Source organism: Papaver somniferum, chromosome 5 (assembly GCF_003573695.1).
Source record: "Papaver somniferum cultivar HN1 chromosome 5, ASM357369v1, whole genome shotgun sequence".
Classification (NCBI taxonomy): Eukaryota; Viridiplantae; Streptophyta; class Magnoliopsida; order Ranunculales; family Papaveraceae; genus Papaver; species Papaver somniferum.
In genome coordinates, this window is record NC_039362.1 from 200,102,063 (window position 1) to 200,125,197 (window position 23,135).

Below are 23,135 nucleotides of genomic sequence, written 5' to 3' on the forward strand. Positions count from 1 at the left end.
TATTGTGATGAAAATTATTCGATACGTACCGGCTAGATATGATTCTAAGAAACACGTCATCGTTGGAATAAATAACCTTGAAACAATTTCCAGATGCACTCTTGTTATAAATTTAAAGATCTTTGATCACAAACGTTTATCCAAGTTCGGAAAGGATATTGCGTCCAAAGCACAAAAGAACACTGATTTACTTGTGAAAAGTAAAAGTGTTGGCAACTCTGTGAATGATCTGGTTGAGACTGAATCATCAGCTGAAAATCTTATAACTCAGTTTCTCTGACCACCAGACAATTTGGAGATCTTCTTTTGAAGAGAAGTAAACGTTTCACTAGAGATAATCCCAGATCATCAGTTAAGCCACATGATCGGAGAAAATATAGTGGCAACAAAGGTCTTGTTGTACCTCTTTATGAAACATTTAATCACTATGATTGTACATAGGATGAGAAATCAAGTGTAGCTCTCTTTGGTGAAAGTATCAATTTTGATAATTGTATCAATACTCATATCAATTTTGACAATTTTCCTGATGATTCTTCATCAACAACTATGGAGGATGTAATGGATTTTTCACTTACCAATGCAAACTCTGGCTCTTTTGTTTCAGGTACTCAGCTTTGCTTAGTGGCATGTACAACCATGGTGTCTGGACCATCTCCACATTGGCATGTCTTTACTGTGCTATTAAGGGACACAAACTCTCTAATTGTTTCAAGTACAAGAATAAAGTAAGATATGTCAACAAACTGCAATAGAGGGACAGTCAATTAGATAAAAAGCTTAAACTTGTTCTAAGGTCAAATCCATCCAAGGTATGTAAAATTAACTCTCTCCTAAAAAGTTGTTTTCTAAGGAAAAGGTTAGTTCTCTACAGAAAAGAACTAGGTATAAATGACCAACAAAGAAGTATGTTGAGAATTTCGTTTAGAAACATTGCGGTGAAAAATTGTTGTTCACCTCTACATAGTCTAACTGTGTTGAAAGTGCATTTTGTCTCATGTGCCCGATAGAAAAGAAACAAGAATTTTGCACAACCAGGCCCTAGGGTCAGCAACTATTCTAGTTTGTATCTTGAATATTATTACTTGAATTTCCATATTTTCTTTTTTATAATTTTCTATTTTTAAAGTAATGGTATTGAAAAGATCTCACCCAATGTTATTAAAAGGTTAAAACCGACCTTTTATCTTTTGGAGATTTTGTACGTGAACCTTATTCATTGTTTATATATATGTACAATATTTTGGCTATCTTATTCCTTTATTAAAACTCTTTTCATCAAAAGTTACTTATAGAGCTGTGTTATTTGTGCATTCACAAATCCATATTTCAACAATGAAGACTCCAAGTGATAAGTGCATAATTCATATGATTTTAGTGTCCATTCCATACTTGTTTAAGCTATTTTTCTTGCATGTGTTCGTATTATTACTCTTGTTTTCTCTTATTTGTCTCAAATAGGTGAATCATCCACAAAGGATCTACAAAGTTCTGAAAAGAGCTAGGAAGAGAAGTATTCCAAGTATCCAAGTTCCCAAGTCCAAGAGAAGTGGAAGACGTGCGACGAAAAGGAGCAAAACGCTCATAATCAAGACACAGGACAAAGACCGATATTAAATCATTCAAATTAAGGATTTATCATCAACATCTTGAAGAGAATTTAAAGATAAAAAGAATGCAAAAAGAATGATGTCATTCCGAGTTCGGATGAAGAAGTTGTGGACAAAACAGTTCTGAATGAATACCGAAGATAATGCAGTCCGCGAACTGGGTTTGCGGACGGGGTTTGCAGATTTATTTACGAAAATATCTGCTGGAATTTGAAGTTTGCGTACTGGGTTCGTGCACTTAGCAAATGGAAAACGTGTATTTACACGTTGGAAGGCCTAAGGGCACGTTTGAAGTCGTTAGTTCGTGTTTTCGGGTCGGGTTCTTAAACCTAACTAAATACTTGGAGACCAAGCAATGTAAACCTATAAAAAAAAGGTATTAGGTTATGTAAAACATATCAAGAATCGAGTCTCATATCACAAGTTCTACATAAAAACCTAGGGTTTACCCCTTTAGGGGGAAACCATCATGATTCATCTTCTTTGTATTATGAGTAGCTAAATCCTTTGTTGATTAAGGATGAATTCAATGTTCTAAGCGTGAAGCTTTATTAATAATACAAGTCTATTTGAGGTTTTAATCATCATTTTTTTTTTCACTATATTTAGGGTTTATGATTGATTTCTAGATTGTTCAAGTGTACAATTGGATTAATCTCTTGATCATTCTTTTGCTAGTAAAGGTTTAGGATATCCGTGTAATTGTTGAATAATCTTTACACAAGTAGAGAACGTGAGACCTCACAAAGGGATTATGTGGAGCAATCATGTGTGAAGACATCACTAGTATGTGGACCTTGCGCTAAGAGACTAACTTCTAGGATCAACCTAAGTTCACATAACTTGAGGCTTCTGATTGGGTTACACCTTGAGTGCGCTACTACTTGGTGGTTCAGTTGGATAGAACTTGATATGCGAGCGCCTCGGTATCAAGTTACACAAGGAGATTTGGGGATAACATTGCTCTAGATGTTATTCTACGGTTGGTGATGAATGGTTCTTACGAACGATAGATAAGTATTCTAATCCAGTTAACGCTTAGTAACGGCGAAGGATTCCTTAATCATCTTTCTTTTCTTATTGCCTTTTTAATTATATTTTATAAACCAAAACCCCTTTTGTGATTTACTTTCTTTTGCTAATACAAATAACTTATCAATTGCACAGCTCTATGTGGGAACGATCTCTTACTACCGCTATATTACCAGTTAATTAGTGGAAAATATATTTATTAATTTGTTGAGTCTACGACAGCCCATACAAATTTTGGCGCCGCTGCCGGGGAGCAGTTGCTAATTGATTTATTATTTGTTTAGCTTGTTTTTGTTTTTTTTTAGGTTTTTACTTTTATTTTCTCTTTTGTTCTTGTGAGTCGTCATGTTTCCTTACGGAAATAACATGTACGGAGCACAAGATTAACATACAACAGTGGTGATCAATATGGTTTTCAATCTCAATATTACAAAAACTACCAACCATCCTATGGGTACAATCAAAACCAATTTTTTGGGTATGATCAATATCCCACGGAACCTTACGGATATTCTCATACATGTCAACAACCTTATGACGGGCATGTAAGTGAACAATCACAAGGATGGGAGGATGGTTGTGCTTCTAATCGATTATCTTATGAAAGTGAACAAAAGCTTGATTGGTTGATTCTTCAGTTCAAGGACAAATTTTCCACGCTAGAACCCCTTAATGAACAACTAAGCGTGGAGAATAACACATCAACCGAATCTCACTTCAATATATCTAACCAAACTCCTGATCGTTTTTATGATCATTTACCTATTCAAAAAGGGGAGACTTAGTCTGGAAATAGTGTGGTGAGTGAAGGTGTGGATTATGATGAACGTCTTGACCAATTAATCCAAGCGATAGCGCAACATCAACAAGCGCTCCATACAATTGAACAGAAACGATATGAGCAGCTCCAAGAACTTCAAGAGGGCTTGAAAAAACTAAGAAGAGACATGGATCAAATTAAGAAGGAAACAACTGAGGAAGAAGTTTGGCCTCAAAACCAAATTAATTCCGATGTTTCCATGATCAATAATGGATATACGATTCATGAGTATCTTGAAGATGAGAAACCTTTGGAAAGTCCTTGCAATAATGGTATAGTTATTCCAACTCCAGATCATTATAACAATCACTCGCCTATTCAAAATGAGGAGAATGGATATAACATAACCGTTGTTATCAATGGGGTAACGTACAAAAGTGAAGATTTTAGGAATTGCACCAATGAAGTAGACTTTTTAGGAGAGGATTCAGATTCCGATGACGAGGTTATTGGAAAGATGGAGATTGAGAATAAAACCAAATTGATTGAAGTCATGGAAGACCCAATTAAGCTAGACAACAATAGTTTGATAGAGGACCACGAGATACTTGAGGCAAATAATTCACTGTTAATTAAGAAAGATGAGGATCACGTACAAGGTTAGTCTAATCCTTTGCATAATTCTATATTTATTGATCCTTTTCCTCCAATTGAAGTGACTTCTCAAAGTTGTTAACCCAGCTTTTAAGAAAATACCTCACTTAGGATTGGAGTTGTGTGATTCTAAAGTTTTAAAGGATTATTTTGCTTCCAAGTATCCACCACTTGATGAGTTTGATTCGAGTATTTTGCATGTTCATCAAGCTGCGGAACCTATTGAAGTTCCCGAATTCTATGTTTTCTATCCACTTTCGAGTGTATAGAGGACTAAGTGTGGGGAAAACTTCAATAAAGTGATAGCTTCAATATTTATATCTTGTGATAATGTTTTTGTGAAGCTATTGTTTGATTGCAGATTGTTACTTGGAAGGATTACCAAATTTTCAGATTACTGGTGTACGGACGATAACAATAACGTCGGGCTTTGACGACGTTAAACCAAGCGCTTCGTGGGAGGCAACTCGTTGGTTTTGTATCTCTATCCATTTTTTTTTAGTTTTCTTAGTTTTTCACATCATATCTTGCATTCCCATCTTATATTTTACAAAGTCCTATACCTATAATGAATGTTTTGACGAATTCTCGTCAGAAAATTCTGACTGCGCACTTGTCAAGAAAACAGCTCTCGAGACTTCATACGGAGTCCGATTTGAGTGGTTGACCCCAAATTTTAAAGGGGACAGGCATACCTTTCTTTTCAAAAAAGAAAATTTGATTTCAGAGTCTGTTAAGTTGGAGCGATAGGCCTGGACATTTGAGTTTCGGAATTTTTCCAGAACTTTTTCAGATTGCATGTCAGTCAGTCCAGAGGTCATAAAAGTCAGACCATTTATCGAAACACTGTGCCCTTTTGACACATCATAGAAAAGACGTAGGAGAACAACTTTCATTTAGGATTATTTTCCTAGTTCCCTACCCATTTGTACAATTTTCGAGTTTAATTTTATGTTACGTCATAAATAAGAATTTTCAGTTTTGAACATTGAGGACAATGTTAAGTTTAAGTGTGGGGGAGTAGTTAAGCATGTTTGGATTGAATAAAAAATAAAAAATAAAAAAATCATACTCTTTGATTTCTTGCATTCTTGAGACTTCATCTTTTGGAGTTAATTATGAGCTACTTCGGATGACACTCTAAACCTTTTAAGGTTGAAACAGTTCTTATGGCTATCGATTAAGTTTCATTTATTTCAATCCTTAAATATATACGTTCATAATTGAATGCTAAATTAAACTATGGTAGTCATTTGAAAGATTTATCCTCACAATTAATTATTACTGAATCACTTTCTTTTTATTTTTGCAGTTTTATGTTTCTCTAAAGTGATTTGGTGGGATCCTGATACTTCCGTGGATGTTGTAGCAAGGTAATCATTGGTTGAGCATATAAAAGCCTCATAAGACAATTTTCTAACACTCATAAAGAGTGAGCCGAAAAAAAACAGAAAAATATAATTATATAAGGCTCCTCTTCTTTTATTGACACTAATAAATGATAGGTCCGGAATCGCGGATAATCATAGTCGATGAAAACAAAAACCATATCATTATATAGCAAGTCAAAAAGATTATTGATGAGGTTCTTGACACTTGGATAGCAGTATGTGTGAAATGTTGTCCCTGTCTCCGTCGCCTAAGCAAGTGTGGAGTGCAGGATCCAAGGAAACTATCATGTACTTGCTGAAAAGAGACATGCGCTTAGAGTATCTAATCATGTGGTCGAGTTAAATGGGTGCTTTTGGAAACTATTGATCTATAAATAAATCTCCTTTGACGACATTCATACAAGTATTGTGGGTAACATCTTTCACTTTAGTCAGCATTTGCACACTTCACTTTTCTATTCCATTTTTTTATCTATTCATGTGATTTCAGTATGCTAGTGTTGTTACAAACGTTGCAACAAGTACGATGACTATCTTAGTAGAGTTTTGAAATCAGGTTGAATGTCACACTTAAGTAATTGCTTGTGTGTGATGATTGGAATGTATGTGGGATGTTTGTAGCTAAAGAACATGTGCAAGTTAATTATTTGGATTTTTGCTTTGTGTATATCCTTAGTGGTTCTTCCAAGGCGAGAAATTGGAGTAGGTTTTGTGGGTATACCTCTTGTAATCCCTCACGAGACTATAACTCGTCCACTAGGGACACCTAGGGGTTTAAAGGCCTGTTATTCATGCTAAGAGTAACCGTATCCTCAACGAGATGAAGTTGTTGTATTTAGGATTAGTTTTATTTAGTTTGCTCGAGGACTAGCAAAAGATAAGTGTGGGGGAATTTGATGAGTGCATAATTCATATGATTTTAGTGTCCATTCCATACTTGTTTAAGCTATTTTTATTGCATGTATTCGTATTATTACTCTTATTTTCTCTTATTTGTCTCAAATAGGTGAATCATCCACAAAGGAGCTACAAAGTTATTAAAAGATCTAGGAATAGAAGTATTCCAAGTGCCCAAGTCCAAGAGAAATGGAAGAAGTGCGACGAAAATGAGCAAAACGCTCATAATCAAGACACAGGACAAAGACCAATCTTATCTCATTCAAATTAAGTATTTCTCATCACCATCTTGAGGATAATTGAAAGATAAAAAGAATTCAAAAAGAATGAGGTCATTCCGAGTTCGGATGAAGAAGTTTTGGCCAAAACAGTTTTGATTGAATACCGAAGATAATGCAGTCCGCGAACTGGGTTTGCGGAAAGGGTTTGCAGACTTATTTCCGAAAATATCTGCTGGAATTTGAAGTTTGCGGACTGGGTTCGCGCACTTAGAAAATGGGAAACGTGTATTTACACCTTGGAAGGCCTAAGGGCACGTTTGGAGTCGTTAGTTCGTGTTTTCGGGTCGGTTTCTTAAACCTAACTAAATACTTGGAGACCAAGCAATGTAAACCTATAAAAAAAGGTATTAGGTTATGTAAAACATATCAAGAATAGAGTCTCATATCACAAGTTCTACATAAAAACCTAGGGTTTACTCCTTTAGGGGGAAACCATCATGATTCATCTTCTTTGTATTATGAGTAGCTAAATCCTTTGTTGATTAAGGATGAGTTCAATGTTCTAAGCGTGAAGCTTTATTAATAATACAAGTATATTTGAGGCTTCAATCATCATTGTTTGTTTTCACTATATTTAGGGTTTATGATTGATTTCTAGATTGTTCAAGTGTACAATTGGATTAATCTCTTGATCATTCTTTTGCTAGTAAAGGGTTAGGATATCCGTGTAATTGTTGAATAATCTTTACACAAGTAGAGAACGTGAGACCTCGCAAAGGGATTCTGTGGATCAATCATGTGTGAAGACAATACTAGTATGTGGACCTTGCGCTAAGAGTCTAACTGCTAGGATCAACCTAAGTTCACATAACTTGAGGCTTCTGATTGGGTTACACCTTGAGTGCGCTACTACTTGGTGGTTCAGTTGGATAGAACTTGATATGCGAGCGCCTCGGTATCAAGTTACACGAGGAGCTTTGGGGATAACACTGCTCTAGATGTTATTCTACGGTTGGTGATGAATGGTTCTTACGAACGATAGATAAGTATTCTAATCCAGTTAACGCTTGGTAACGGCGAAGGATTCCTTAATCATCTTTCTTTTCTTATTTCCTTTTTAATTATATTTTATAAACCAAAACCTCTTTTGTGATTTACTTTCTTTTGCTAATACAAATAACTTATCAATTTCACAGCTCTATGTGGGAAATATCTCTACTACCGCTATATTACCAGTTAATTAGTGGAAAATATATTTATTAATTTGTTGAGCCTACGACAGCCCATACACCAAGCACTATCTTTTCTGATGGAAAAGATGTCAGTATGATTGTTAATTCTTCAATCTTGAAGGAAAAATAGAAATCCCATTCCTCTAAGACAACTTTAAACAGAAAAAGGAAGAATATGAAGAAACTAAGAACTAACAACCCAAATCTTCAAAAGTATTTTATTGTTCTTGAAGAGTTAAAGCAAATAAGGATGGAGATGAAAGAACTAGAAGCTATTGCACTAATATTTCTGGAGATTCAAAAGGCCCTGGTTCGATACCAATCAAAAAGGTTTGTAGGACTTGACTCATTTCTTCATGAACCTTATGTTCCAATGTCTGTTGACGACAAGGAGTTCGGGGACGACAAATAATTTTTCAAGAATCTGATTTTCTAGGAACCTTCTTATGAGAATTTCTTTTTTTATGTTAAAGAAGGATAACTAGGGTTTGGTATAACATAAATTGTGATTACACAAAGCTATTTCCTATAATTTTTATCTTGCAATGTTTTTAGAGTTATTTATTTAAATTCTAAGTTTTTAGAAGATGATCTTGCAATATTTAATCTTATTGGTTTTATATATTGCAAATGTTTTATGAGATTTATGTGCCTTTTACGGTTTGTGAATTGAGTTATTATCTCATAGATGCTCGAAAGTTAAGTCTATTATATCTTTATACATATATTGATAAAAGATAAAATGCACTTTTTGAGAAATTGCACAATATTGATCTTTCCCTGATCCACTTTATGTGAAAGTACTGTATCTACTCGGTAAGTTATATTATGTTGAGTGATTCCAGTTAAATTAATCAAAAAGATTTTTTATGATTAGTTTACTAGATGTTTACTGGATACAAATCCTTGTGATTTATTAATTTTCAAAGAAATCCTTCTTTTCTCATAAAAGTAAGGCCACTCATGTTGTTCTCTCGGGAATGACATCTAATGACCGAGTTCTTAAATGAACTTATGCTTAATTGCTATATCTTTGTGGGGTGAGCAGTCATGTAATTTGAAGGGGATATCATGTATCTTAGTAGATTCCTTGATGAATACACTAAGTTTCGGCTATGTGAAATCATTGAAAGAAAAGTTGATATGCTTCTTTAGTCATGAATTGTCTTTTGAGAATTCATAATGATCCCATAGTTTTCGTACCTTCGCCAATTTATATCGACAAAAAGGGGGAGAATTATTTAGTAGTGCAAACTACATACATATAGTTTACGGATCATTATGTAGGGGGAGTGGATTCTATTCTATAAGTTCTACCTATTGTGCAAAAGCTGGAAGTATTGACTAGGGGGGATGATATATATCACTGTAGTATTATTTCAGAGTTGTGATACGACTGGATTTTGAGTTACAGAATAATACCATGACATTGAATAAAAATGATTGAGAATACTTCTTTTCATACTGTTATTGATACAGATCTTCAATAACAGTGATGTTGCATTGAACACATTCAGAATCGATGGAGAACTTGAAGTAACGAAGAATTAAAGGAAGTTAAAGAGCCAAGAAAATCAAGCATGATGGAACAGAAGCTACAATGTGTATTTATTTTGTAATCTATATGTATTGATATTTTTGTCACTAAAATTGACAAATGGGCAGATTGTTAGAGTATTGCTCGGTCGAAATCGTAAGCATGGCTATCTCAAGATTGTTTTTCAAGTTTAGTCGATCAAAACTATATACTCGATTTCTAGTCTACTTATAGTTATGTCTCGGAGTAGGATAGAAGTATGTAGTTGAGCTTTAGAATTCACGACGTTAACCAATTGAAGAAGAAGAGCTTGGAGAAACTTCAACGACAAAACATATGTGGAGACTAAAAATTACCTATTACTCATAAGTCTACGCAATTATATATTTTAATGAGACTAAGTCGTATAGCTATATAGACTTTGTGATATACACTGTTGAAATTTTGAGTCGAGTTTATCTCGTTTATATATTTCTCGAAATACGAGTTTAAAGCTTAGGAAGCTTCATCTACTTGGAAACTTTAGTTATGAACAATTCATTTGTTGGAAACTAAATATTAAGTCAAGAGTCTCCAATCTCATGAAACTCCCTTGTTTGAGCAAAAAACTTGTTTTTGTCCATATTTCTCATATATTGGTCGAACTACCAAAAAGCCAAAAAGTCAAATGGCCAGATGATCATCCGGACTTCTCACGGAAAATATTAAAATATCATTATTTTAATAATGTTTGAAAGACGCTTAGTTTATTCTTTAGTAGCTATTGTTTCAATGGCTTTAGTATCCACTGGCTTTTAAGTAATGTAATGTTACCAAGCACCCGCAGCTTAGACTGAAGAAGCAATTATAACAAGGCTTGCACCGTCTTTTCACACTGAGGCGCGCAGCGTGCCATTGGTAATGATTCCGATACGGTGCCACAAATTGATCATGTGAAAATTACCTTCAACATCTTATATGATATGTGTGAGACAATCATTTGATGTTAAATTGGAATGTTTCGTATTGATCAATTAATCATTTGAAAATTACTTGAATCTAGTGGTATGTGTAAGATTACCATTGTCGTTTTCTAAGGATGTTTCAAATCGATTAACGAGAGTCTTATAACTGCTACCAATGTCTGGATACAACACAATATGCGTACCATGCATGCGAATTGTGAAGTACTAGTTCAGGTTCGGAACTCTTGTTTGCGAACGGTGTTTGCGAACAATGTTAATTTGCGAACGAGAAAACTAGTCAAGCTTCGGAATTGTAGTTTGCGTACTTTGTTTACGAACTCAGTGGTTAGGTTCTAAATCGTTAATTATGACAACTTGTTTTACATACTCGTATGCTAACTATTGTCGATACTCAAGAACTCAGGTTCGTTTGCGAACTCTGTTTGCGAATAAAAGTCCCTAGAAATTTAATATATTAAGGTATGCGAACTTGGTTTCAAAAATGTGGCATTATATTCATGAATTGGTTCTTGTATATGTACTCTGTACTCTTATAAACCAAACCGAATATGTTTCAAATGGTTCATAAGTATTTATATAAGATGAAAATTTGAACAACTCTCTTGTAACACATTTATATATATTTGATCATCTATCATGATTGGTTGACTATCAGATTGAGTCTAGAAGTGTTAGATGAATAAGGCTAAGCTAAAAGTGTTCATATGACTAACTACGATTAATTATTACTAAGCCAACTTGTTATACACGTTTAGGTACGGTTCATCCATATCGTAATATATATAGTTATATTTCATTTTTGCGTGTACCAAGCTAAACCATCTAACGATGGAGATTGATTGCTTAGTTCTTAAGCAAACTTATCTTGAATTTAAATTAGGTGTTCATCCAACGGTGAATATTAATTGCTTTGTTAATAATTTATCTTATCTTTGATTGTAAGCAACCATGATTTGAAAGACTATATAAGGAGAAGATCTAACATATGAGAAACATAATCCCGACACTTTTGTGTGTCCTGGTTGCAATCTAGATTCGATTCTCCATTAACTTAGGTTTCAGTTCTTTTGAAAAGCATTATTAGGTTTAAAGACTTAAAGACTTCGCTTGGGATTCGTGAATCCAGATCCAAATATTTTCTTTGTAGTTGTGTATCCCGATCTTGATTTTTCTATCGCAGTGAGTTTAATCTTCTCTAAGGTCTTCTCGAGATTTATCTCCGTAGAACAGTTTCTTCATCTCAGACTCTTGTGATTCTGCAATAACTTTTTATGTTAATCAGTTGGGTTATTATGAGGTGACTAATATTTTTAGCTTGCTCTTCGGGAGTATAAGAACGGATTATTAGTTGTGTTTCCTATTCACCTTGACGTTTATCTTAAGACGGAAACCAAAAATAAAGTATACTTATATATAGGAAAAAAATTGCTTATAATTCTTCGACTTTGGGTCGTAGCAACTTTTAGGCTGTAAAGAACGTCAACTAAGGGAATCAAGTGTGCATGGTCTCGCGTAAGGAACGCGATTGTACGGTGTGAGACTTGGTTACGACTCAATTACATTCTAGTCCGAAGTTAACTTGTAGTAGGCTAGAGTCTGTAGCGGATTAATACAATGTGGTCGTCAAGTCTGGACTAGGTCCCGCGGTTTTTCTGCATTTTCGATTTCCTCGTTAACAAAATTTCTGGTGTCTGTGTTACTTCTTTTCTGCATTATATTTTCTTCATATAATTGGAATATCACAAGTTGCATGTGCGTTGTTCAATCACAGTTGATAAATCCGACCTTGTTTGTTAGATAAAACTTGATTGACACTCGGATATTGGTCTTTGGTACCATTTTAGTTATTCTCATAACAATCAGATTCACGGATTCATATCTGTTTAATTTACTGATTGTGTTGATAAAGAAATAAATCTCTTTGGTATCTTTTTTGATTGAGACTCATTAAGTTGGTGCTCTCGGAATTATATTGGAGTTTAGTTCATACAAATTGCCGAATAAAAAAGTTGGGTGTGGTTGTTGTACCCCGCGTTTTCAATAAGAACACCATCAGGTATTTTCTTATCATGCAACAAAACTCCTTGTAAATCATAAACAAGTATTGGCATTACAGTCTTCAATCACCTCAAAGATATTCTTATAGGCGCTATCAGTGAGACTTATAAGTATAAAATCTTTAAGAGTACAAGAGTTTTTTTTTAAGGAATTATAGTAATAAAACATCAATTGATTCTCCAATTCATAAAACAATACGTGTAGAAGCCATTTAAAATTCTCATAAAATCTGATTTGATGATTTCCCAACAGATTGCAAATGTCTTGCCTATTAACATTAAATTACAAGTATCTTGGGTTTCCCTTTTTGTTGCAACAAAACAAATGATGTATTTTTCAGGTCTTATTTATATTTGTTACAACACTGCTTGGTCGAACTCGCAAGTGTTGTCATCTCAATCTTGTTTGTCAATGTTAGTGATCAAAACTATAAGTCTTGATTTCTAGTCTACTTATAGATGTCTCAGACTAGGATAGATTGTGTAGTTGAGGATTAGACTTCACGACGTTCATCAATTGAAAACGAAGAACTACTAAGGAGAGCTTATGGAACTTCATCAACAAAAGGTATGTGGAGACTGAAACTCATCTATCACTTGGAAAGTCTATTTCTACTTTATCTCATATATTGAGACATAAGTCATGTTACGATATAGTTTTCTATTATACACATTTGAGATTTTGAGCTGAGTTTAACTCGCTTACATATTTTTAAAAATATGTGTTGGTAAGCTTTCTCTTCAACCAAGTTCATCATATATTCTTGACGAAATTCAAAAGATGATCATGTGAAAATCGCCGAGTAATATCTTACATGGTTTGTGTGATACAATTATTTGGTGTAGATTTGAACCTTTCATTATGATTATTTCAATAACTTGAAAATTGCTTTGATGCTAACAATGTGTGAAAACGGCTATTGTCATCCTCTAAGAAAGTTCCAATGATTTAAATAAGAGTTCAGAATACTTAACCATTATTGGATTATAAACATAGTGTGCGTTCTTGCATGTATGTGATCCATGAACGGAACTAAAGTATACATACCCGTATGCGTAATTGAAGTTGTGAAATTCCATGTACCAAGTACACATACCAGTACGCATACTCGCGTAAGGTATATGTCTGGGAATTTCTGATGGGTTTTGGAAGCGTACTAAGTACGCGTACCCGTTTGCATACTAGCGAACCTAAACTCAGACCAGCTACTTAAGTATGCGTACCCGTTTGCATACTTGAGTGGTTAAAGTTCTAAAATCGGTTGGCTCATGAACTAATATATTTATATATTAAGGAATGCATTCTTTGCAAACCGTGGCTATAATGTTCATGAATTGATTCGAGTGAATCAAACTGATTTTGCTTGAATTGTGTTCTTGTATACTTCTACAAGAATATAGCAATTGAAAAACTCTTTAACTAGTTTCATTTGAGTCACTTTAATTAGTTATGGTTAAGATGAATAAGGTTGATATGAGAGTCTTCATATAGCTAACCTCGATTAAGTACGATTGAGACAACATGGTGTACACTTTAGGTACGATTACTAAACCTAAATGAAGGTACATTTCACTTGTGTATACAAAGCTAAGTTCGATCTAACGGTTGAAAGATATTAGCTTGAATCTAATCAGGTTTTCATCTAACGGTGAACATTGAAAGCTTTGTTGCCAAGGTAACTTAGATTGGAAACCCTTATTTGAAAACTATATAAATGAGAACTCTAGGAAATGGGAAACCTAATCCCCACACCTCCTGTGTGATACTAGTTATATAAGCTAGAGTCGGTTCTCCTTTAACCTTAGGTTTTTCACAAAACCCTGTAGGTGAATGACTTAGAGACTTCATTGGGATTGTGAATCCAGACCCAACTATTTTTTATGTAGTTGTGTGATATGATCTTGTTGTTTCTATCATATTTTAGTACTATCTTCTCTAATATTGGCTTGAGATTTAATCTCCGATAAGCAAGATAAAAAGTAGTCAGAAACACCTTCGTCTCATCGTTTGTGATTCCGCAATATCTTATTTCGCTACCGTACGAGTAAGATTATTGTGAGGTGATTGATATTTCTAGGATGTTCATCGGGAATATAATTCCGGTATATCAATTGGTTCCTGTTCACCTTGATTTATCAAAAGAAGGAACAAACTCGTAAGTATTTCTGTGGGAGACAGATTTATCTATTCATATAGACTTTTTTGTGTGAGACATATTTGTTTATCAAGTCTTCGACTTTGAGTCGTAGCAACTCTTGGTTGTGTATGAGATCATCTAAGGGAATCAAAGCGTAGTATCCTACTGGGATCAGAGACGTAAGAAGCGCAACTATACCTTGAATCAGTATGAGATTGATTAGCGTTCAACTGCAATCAAGTCCGAAATTCATTAGTAGTATGCTAGTGTCTGTAGCGGCTTAATACAGTGTGGTGTTCAAATCTGGACTAGGTCCCGGGATTTTTCTGCAATTGCAGTTTTCATCGTTAACAAAATTCTCGTGTCTGTGTTATTTCTTTCTGCATTATACTTTGTTATATAATTGAATATCACAGGATTGGTAAATCCAACCTTTGGTTGTTGATTGAAATTGATTGATCCTTGAACATTGGTCTTTGGTACTGTTCAAGTTATTTCTCTTATATTCAATCGGGCTCGCAAATTCCTATTTGCTGATTGCAGATTGAATTGAGAGATAAAGATATAAAACTCTTTGATATACTTTTCTCTAGATTGAGTCTAACTGTCTTTTTGACTCTTTTGAAAGTATATTGGAGTTTGTCTATTCAGATTGCCAAACAAAATATTGGGTGTGGTTGTTAGACCCCCACTTTTTCAATATTTTTTAGGGTAAGCTAGCTAATTGAAAAACCAAAATTTTTGAATCAAGCTGAGAGAAACATACTTACTCAGTCTATTTTGGGATCTTTAGCCTCTCACCAAATGGTTGTTTTCCTTACGCCAAGACAACATTGATTATATAGAAATGAGGTTTTGGGGGAACAAACAAAATAATAAGAAAGATCTTTACTTCAAAAAATGTAAAATTGTTGCTCAATCAAGCTCTTTTGACTAAACTAGCTTGGCGGATGGTAACATCTCTAGATACTCTTTGTGTTAAACTACTAAAAATTAAGTATTTCCATAATAGTAATTGATCTCATTCACTCTAGTAGTGTTAGTTCTAGATCAAGGGTATGAAAAAAGATTTCTCAAGGACCTGAGATAACAAGAAAAAAATACGTTGGGAAATTGAAGATGGCCATAACATTCATATTTGGAAAGAAATATCGATACCTAACTTAGATGATAATGCTAATAATAAACTTGTTTCAAGAAATAAGTAAAATTAAGGTAAGTCAGTTGATTGATCATGATACAAAGCATTATCATATGAACTATTTAACTACCGTACGTGTTTGATACTAATATGTATGTTCATATTGTCAGGATAAGAATAATATACCTTTGCAGATAGTTTTTATAGGGCAGGTGTTCATACAAAAGTTGAAACATCTATGGGTTTCTTGTCTCGCGATGGTTGTGATTTTAGACCTGCAGACATTCTTGTCTATAATTAGGAGGAAGATCAAGATATATGCATCCCTTTACTTGACGATAAATTTTTATCCCATTCCATTCCAGCTGCTCGACCAGTAACCAATGGCGAAAACTCAAAATCTTTGGTTTCCCGGTAGAACCCCATTTAGCCAGTGCTTAGTCCAGTATCACCATCCCTTTTAAGGACATCCACAATTCAGCTGAGGAACCTGTTAATTCAGACCGAATCCTAGGAACAGGGCAGAGTACTGGTTTGAGGCGTTCTACTCGTAGTATAAGCTCTGGTGAAGAGATGCAACGAGAACAGGACTGCAAGTATTGAATGACTTTCTAGTCAGATCCTTCATGCGTTTATGATATGAAGTCTCATACGAAGCTTTAGACTTGAGATCTTGGGTCCTTATGGTATCTCGTACACATTCAGACGATTGGCAGAGTGAATCAGTCAACTTCAAAGTGGATTTGTTAATTATTACAATAACTGGGTATGTTGCTTCTTCCCTCACTTGAATTAGAAGGTCGTGTACTTAGAGTCGCGAAGAGAAAGAGAACGCAATTCCTAGTTGTTCACACGTCTACTAGGGAACTACACCGCGCTTAGTTAAGAGTTTGCATTTGAATATGACATACAAATAGTGAACTCATCCATTGTGTATTCCTCATCCTCCTTCTTGAAATGAGCTCGGGCATCGGTACTCTCAATCAAGGTAATACAGAGGGAAGAGAAAGACCAGTACACCCTTAATTCATGGGATATATGGGCGTCGTAGAGTCAATGAATATGGTTCTGGTATTTTGGCGTTTACTACCTTGGGTGAGCTTGGAAATTAAACTATAGATTTTTTGTTAAGATTGAGAAAATTTCATACTAGGCACGATGTTACTATTAAGGTTCGCAAATTTCTTTTTATTTCAGGAGGTTTAGCTATCCAAAAAGGCATTGGAGCGCAATTTGTTGCAAGGTTACCATCCCTTTTTTTTTTGGATAGCTTGGAACAGTGGTCTTGGGCTACATCCTTAACTCCTTATAAGGAGTTATTTCGGATAATTACGGGGTTAGAACCCCTACCTCCGCAGTAGGAGGAAGCATACCAACCATCAGACCGCATGATGGTTGGCTACCATCCAGTTTCTAGAAAAAATTATTTTCCCTAACGAATGATAGTCTTGTTTAATTACAGTAAAAACTCCATATATTAATAAAAAATTATGGTCCCAATTTGGGCTAGTTGTAAATAGTAATAAACTCCACATTTTAATATTAATAGATTTTTCTAGTCCCACCATAAGGAATTTACCTCCATATATTAATATAATTTATATAATCGGAAAATTATAGATCTTCTTACATTAAAATTTAAGATTAAGAAAAATTTGTATGTATAGTTGTTTGAGAAAAGAATGTAATTTTTTGGATTGTTATCGCATATTTTGATTTGCGTATGCGTAAGACCTCGTTACTATATGCACCTTCTTGTTGAATCCAAAATATTTCCAACTTCTCGAACATGTTTAAAACTCCTTGTCGAGCATTTTTTTTTGGTATACCTCCTTATATTAATAAACTCAATATATTAATAATTTTGTAAAATCCCAAGGTTATATTAATATATGGAGTTTTTACTGTATGAAGAAGAAAAAAAACAACCTTGGTATAGGGGAGACATGGTTTAGTAGAGGGGCAACATTCTAATAAGACAAAAAGGGTCATTACATGATCATTCAAGGTGTCCCTTATAAAAAAAATGGAAATGACAAATTAACCCTAATAATTGATAATCTAGTTTAGTGATGATAATCAAGTTTAATGTTAATGATTAAGTTCACTTATATTAGATCAAAATCAAAACAAAATCATATTTTAGAGTTTAAAAAAAAATTGGAGATGGTAGAGAAGTTTTAACCCAAAGTGAAGGTCAATCTCAATCAATTGAAGAAATTAACCAACAAAGTGAAAACCCAATGCCTGAAAATGACCAGGTATACTTCTAAATTAGTCCCAACTAGCTTTTTGTTGCTCAAATACGTAAAAAAATTCAATTTCTTACATTTTCAGAGCTAATTACGGTTGGCATTTCGCTCGTAACCAACCGTAATTCATAGTTACGGTTCGTAAAAGATGAACTACCAACCGTAACTGGTTAAATTTGGGGGAAAACCCTATTGTAAAACCAGTTACGGTTGGTAACCAAATGCTCGATACAGTTACGGTTGGTAAATAAAAATGGTTACCAACCGTAACTGAAGAAAATTTTCAGATATAAGAACATACGGTTGGTAATTGAACTATTACCAACCGTAACAACATCAAATTCTCCAGTTACGGTTCGCAATAGAGTTAAAATCAACCGTAACTCACATAAACCCAGAAATTTGAATTTCAATTTTCACCTAAAACCCTAATTTCTGATAGAAATTTTACTTAAATCGAACAAAATAAACTAAACCCTAACTGGGTTTTTCATAATATACCTCATATAAGTCATTCCACTTGATTAATTTTCGAGTCGCTGATTGATCGAAGACGATGAAATTTCCAGTTTTAATGGAGGTTACAGTTGATGGAGGAGAAGAGAAGATGAAGAACAACATGAAAAAAAAAACTGATTTGATTTTTCCTGATTCATTAGGTTTAAAAAAATTGATTTGATTTTGGCTGATTTAAGGTGAAAAGGGTAATCTAGTCAATTTACAATCTCTTTAGGACAACCCTTAACCAACTAACGAGACATTACTATCACAGTGCCCGCCCCTCTACTAAATCATGCCGCCCCTATACCAAGGTTGAAAAAAAAGCTATCGCAATCGCACTCGATTGAGCGGACGTTTATGAACTTGGCCCAGGGTCACTGCCTGGTGAGCGGACGTTTATGAACTTGGCCCAGAGTCAATTTTTCTAACATGGGATTTGGATTTTGGACTCGAGAGATTTATTTAATAAAAAAAATTGAAACTTCCCTTCTCTTTCCATAGAAGATCCCACAATTGCCACTGGAAACTCTTCTTCGTTCTCTCTGGACAATCAATCCCCGCCTCCTCACTCTTGTCGAAACATGGCTGAAGAAGAATTTGATGAAAAAACTCTAATCCATACTTACGATAACGATACTTTTCAGTTGCACAGGTTTCGTCCTAAACCTAGTGGTTGTTAATTTTTTTTTCTCTTTATATGATTGAAATTTGGAATTTAGGTTTAAGAAATTATCTTTCATCTTCTATTATAGATACGTAAAAGGCTCAAAATTTTGTAATTTTCTTTCCAGGTTACCTGTTCCCGAACCTGGAAAAGTTATAGGTTTAGTTGGAGCAAATGGAGTCGGGAAGTCCACCGCTCTTAAATTGTTGGCAGGGACGTTGACACCTAATTTGGGCAGATACAAGGTAAGTGTAAGTTTAATTGACTTCAATTCTACACCGTCATGAAAATACTAACTAATAAAATTTGATATTTGCTAGAACCCACCTGCCTGGGAGGAAATATTGAAGTTTTTCGCAGAATCTAAGCTTCAGAAATATTTCTTCTATATCTTGGATTACCAGCTGCGGGTTATTTTTCATTTCGATGATTCATTTGTTTATTTTTGTAAAGTTTTATAGTCTTTCTCATGAAATATTTAAGTGTTTTCTTCTTTCTGGTTTCTTCAACAGGCAGTAATTAAGACTCAGAATCTGAATGAAATTCCAAAATTATTTGTTGGGAATGTTGGAAAACTGTTGGACCTACATGATGAGAGAGGTGTGAAAGCCGAAATTTGTCGAGATCTTGAGCTTAATCAGCTACTGGATCGAAATGTGAGTGATTTATCAGGTGGGGAGCTGCAAAGGTTTGCCATCGCTGTGATTGCCATGCGTGATGCAGACGCTTATATGTTTGACGAGCCATCCACCTATCTTGATGTAAAACAGAGGCATAAAGCTGCTCGGCTCATCCGATCATTGTGCTCCCCAAGGAGGTCTCTTCTATTATCCTCTCTCATGCATTGTGTTCCTTCTTGACATGAGGTGGAACTCTTAATCATGCATTGTTTCCTTCTTCAGGTGCATGGTTGTTGCAGATCATGACCTTAGTGTTTTAGGGTACTTATCTGACATCATTTGCTGCTTGTACGGGGTACCTGGAACTCATGGATTTGTATCCGATCCCTGTACTGTTACTGATGGAATTAATGTTTACATGGATGGATCTCTCCCTCCCAAGACTACAAAACCTCGTCCCATGTCACTTGATTTTAAGGTAACAAAACAATTTCCTTTGGTATAAAGTTGCGGGCCCTAGTTTTTTCCCTTGTCATCATAGTTTACTTGTTTTTCAGGTTGCTGAGACCCCACAAACAAGTGCAGAAATGCAGTCTCCTGCAGGGTTTAAGTACCCCACAATCAGGATAACTCGAGGAAAATTTAAGCTTCGTGTCATGGAGGGAGAATTCACTGATTCTCAGGTTGTCGTTATGCTTGGTGAAAATGGGACAGGGAAGACAACATTTCTTCGCTTGCTGGTAGACCTTTCTAGATTCCTCCGTTCTACTGTTTTTAGTTTCAATTGTTCCATGTCTAGACTGTGGAGATGTACATCTTACATTAAATCGCATGCTATTCCTCTGTTAAAATGGCAGGCTGGATTGTTGAAGCGTGACGAGGTGGAGAGTTCAAATACGGGAATGCCTGAATTTAATGTGTCTTACAAGGCACAAATTTGCATGCAGTATTTCCTTCTACTGTTAGAGCCTTGCTGTACACAAAAATTCATGACTCATGCAAGCAACCTCAGTTTGTGTCAGATGTCATGGAACCACTCCAAATTGAACAATTGATGGATAAGCTGGTTGTGAAACTCTCTTGTGGAGAGCTCCAAAGAGTTGCATTATGTCTTTGCCTAGGGAAGGTTTGCACTTTGCATTTCACTAATCTCTGAGCATTTAAATATCAAAAAGCTGAGAGCTTCAAAGATTTTATATATGCCTTTGATCTTCAGTTACCTGTTGATTTTGTAGTCATAACACAATTTCAAACAAGTCATACTGTGACTGATGGGTATGGATATCATGACCTGGATGGGATTAAAGCATTTGATTTATTACTTATATACAATTGGTGTATGTTTGATGCAGCCTGCCGATGTATATCTGATAGACGAGCCAAGTGCGTATCTTGATTCTGAGCAGCGTCTTGCTACCTCAAAAGTCATTAAGAGGTTTATCCACCATGGGAACAAGACTGCTTTTGTTGTCGAGCATGATATTACTATGGCGACTTATCTTGCTGATAGGGTGATTGTGTGTGAGGGGAGACAATCTGTTGATTGTACTGCGAATGCTCCTCAGTCTCTGTTGTCAGGAATGAGCTTTTTCCTATCTGTAAGTTGGAGTTTTAGCTAATCAATTCACGTTTGGCAGTTTGAATCGACCTTGTCATCATAGTTTCTTTTTACAAACCCGTAAAATGTTTATCTGTATTTTCAATTTAGAGAAGTATCACCTCAGTAAAAGAACTTGATGTTCTAGATTGAAAGAGAAACAAGAGAGTGTTTAACCTTTGCACAGCAGTTAGTAACACTGGATACATTCTTCTGATTCTTCCCATGTGTATTTTAGTTTGTTTTCTCCCCTCTTCTTTGGACCCAGATAGAAGATGCTTTTTCCGAGCACACAATAGGGCAAGTAATCAGGCTTTGTTTGGGACTGTGTCACGGCATACAATTTGTCTAGCCAAATTTATGAATTCAAATTTATTTTCTCCTTTTTTGAAGTGTAGAATAATTCTCATCTTGCATTATAGTTTTTACTCATCCGCGCGTATTTGGTTGGTCTGACCATTATAGTTTTTACTCATCCGCGCGTATTTGGTTTGTCTGAATATGTACAGCAATTGGATATTACGCTTAGGTGGGACTCGACCAACTTCAGGCCTTGGATTAACAAGTTGGAATCTACTCAAGATAAGGAACAAAAAGCTTCTGGGTCTTATTATTACCTCGGTGAGTAGAATATATATTGTAGAGGTTGAGTAGCTTTGCCATGCCCCTTGGATTTCTCTTTGTTCTTTTGCTTACTTGGGTTGACAGTGTGGAGAGAACTCATTTGTAGTGCACTATTTTATTTTATTTTCAGAATGAGCTTTGAAGTCCAATGTACTTCTGTGGAAAGCTTGAGAATTAGAGAACGTTTTAGCCGTGAAGTGAAAGCCTAGCACATCATTACTTTTTGCTTGCTGATGGCGATGATGATCTGACATGAAATATATTTTAAGGCATATGAAACTTATATGTATAGTGTATTTAAGGGTTCAATTTCTAGTCTAGTCATGAAGACCCTATGGTCCTATGTAACTGAGTGAGATGTTTTTAATTTGTCGGAGTTGTACCTTATGGAGGTGCAGTTTTAACTTAACTAGTAGTCCTGACATATCACAAGATCATGAAGGGGTTGTCCTCATATTTATAATCCTTAATCTCAAAGTTCGCTGGATACATTGTAACCTTATAGTTTCTAGAAATATGCTCTACAACACTTCCTAGGTGTAAATACTCAAGCTAATTATAATAAGGTGAACACCAAGGAAATAGAGAAAAAATAAGAGAAGACGACTTGGGAGTCTTACTGCAGCTCAACTGCTCAGGCCAAAAAGATGGATCTGACATCCTTACAAAGAGGTCGATAAGATGAACAAAAGTCACAGGGGTGTGAAAGCAAGCTCATTTTCAGGCTGGGAAGACTACACAATTGCATGTTGTTTTAATTACAGTGATGGGTGATGTACCTTATTCAGGTTCTTAAGCTTCCAAATGATACTATGAATCAAATGGATCTCTTGCAAAGACGTACTGGTGGCATAATCATAACAGCTCAAGGCCTGTGCATTTTATATCGTGGAAGCATGCGTCTCCCTAAACGGCATCTAGGTTTGAAGAAATTGCAACATTAAAATTCTGCTTGATGAATTGTGTTTGTGAGTTCAAGTTCTTGAAAACAAGCACTACCCTGATCATGATCTTACTCGAGAACCTCCACCTCCTATTAAATTTGGCTTTCTGCAGAAATAAGAGAAACGGCAAGTTGGTTTCAAAACCTTGTAAGTTCAAATAAACGCTTCAAAAACCTTTTCTTCAGTGTTGTTCACATTGTAAACATACTGTGTGCATGGTGACATTCAGGAGTCTACATTTAGAGTCGAACCCGATGGAATACACAGTCGTCTGTAGGAGTCGAACCCACATCTTCAT

General features: G+C 35.2%; 1 pseudogene; it reads left to right on the plus strand.

The window, feature by feature from the left end:
- Positions 1-18,875: 18,875 nt before the first annotated feature.
- LOC113284262 lies at positions 18,876-21,898 on the plus strand (annotated as a pseudogene).
- The last annotated feature ends 1,237 nt before the right edge of the window (positions 21,899-23,135 follow it).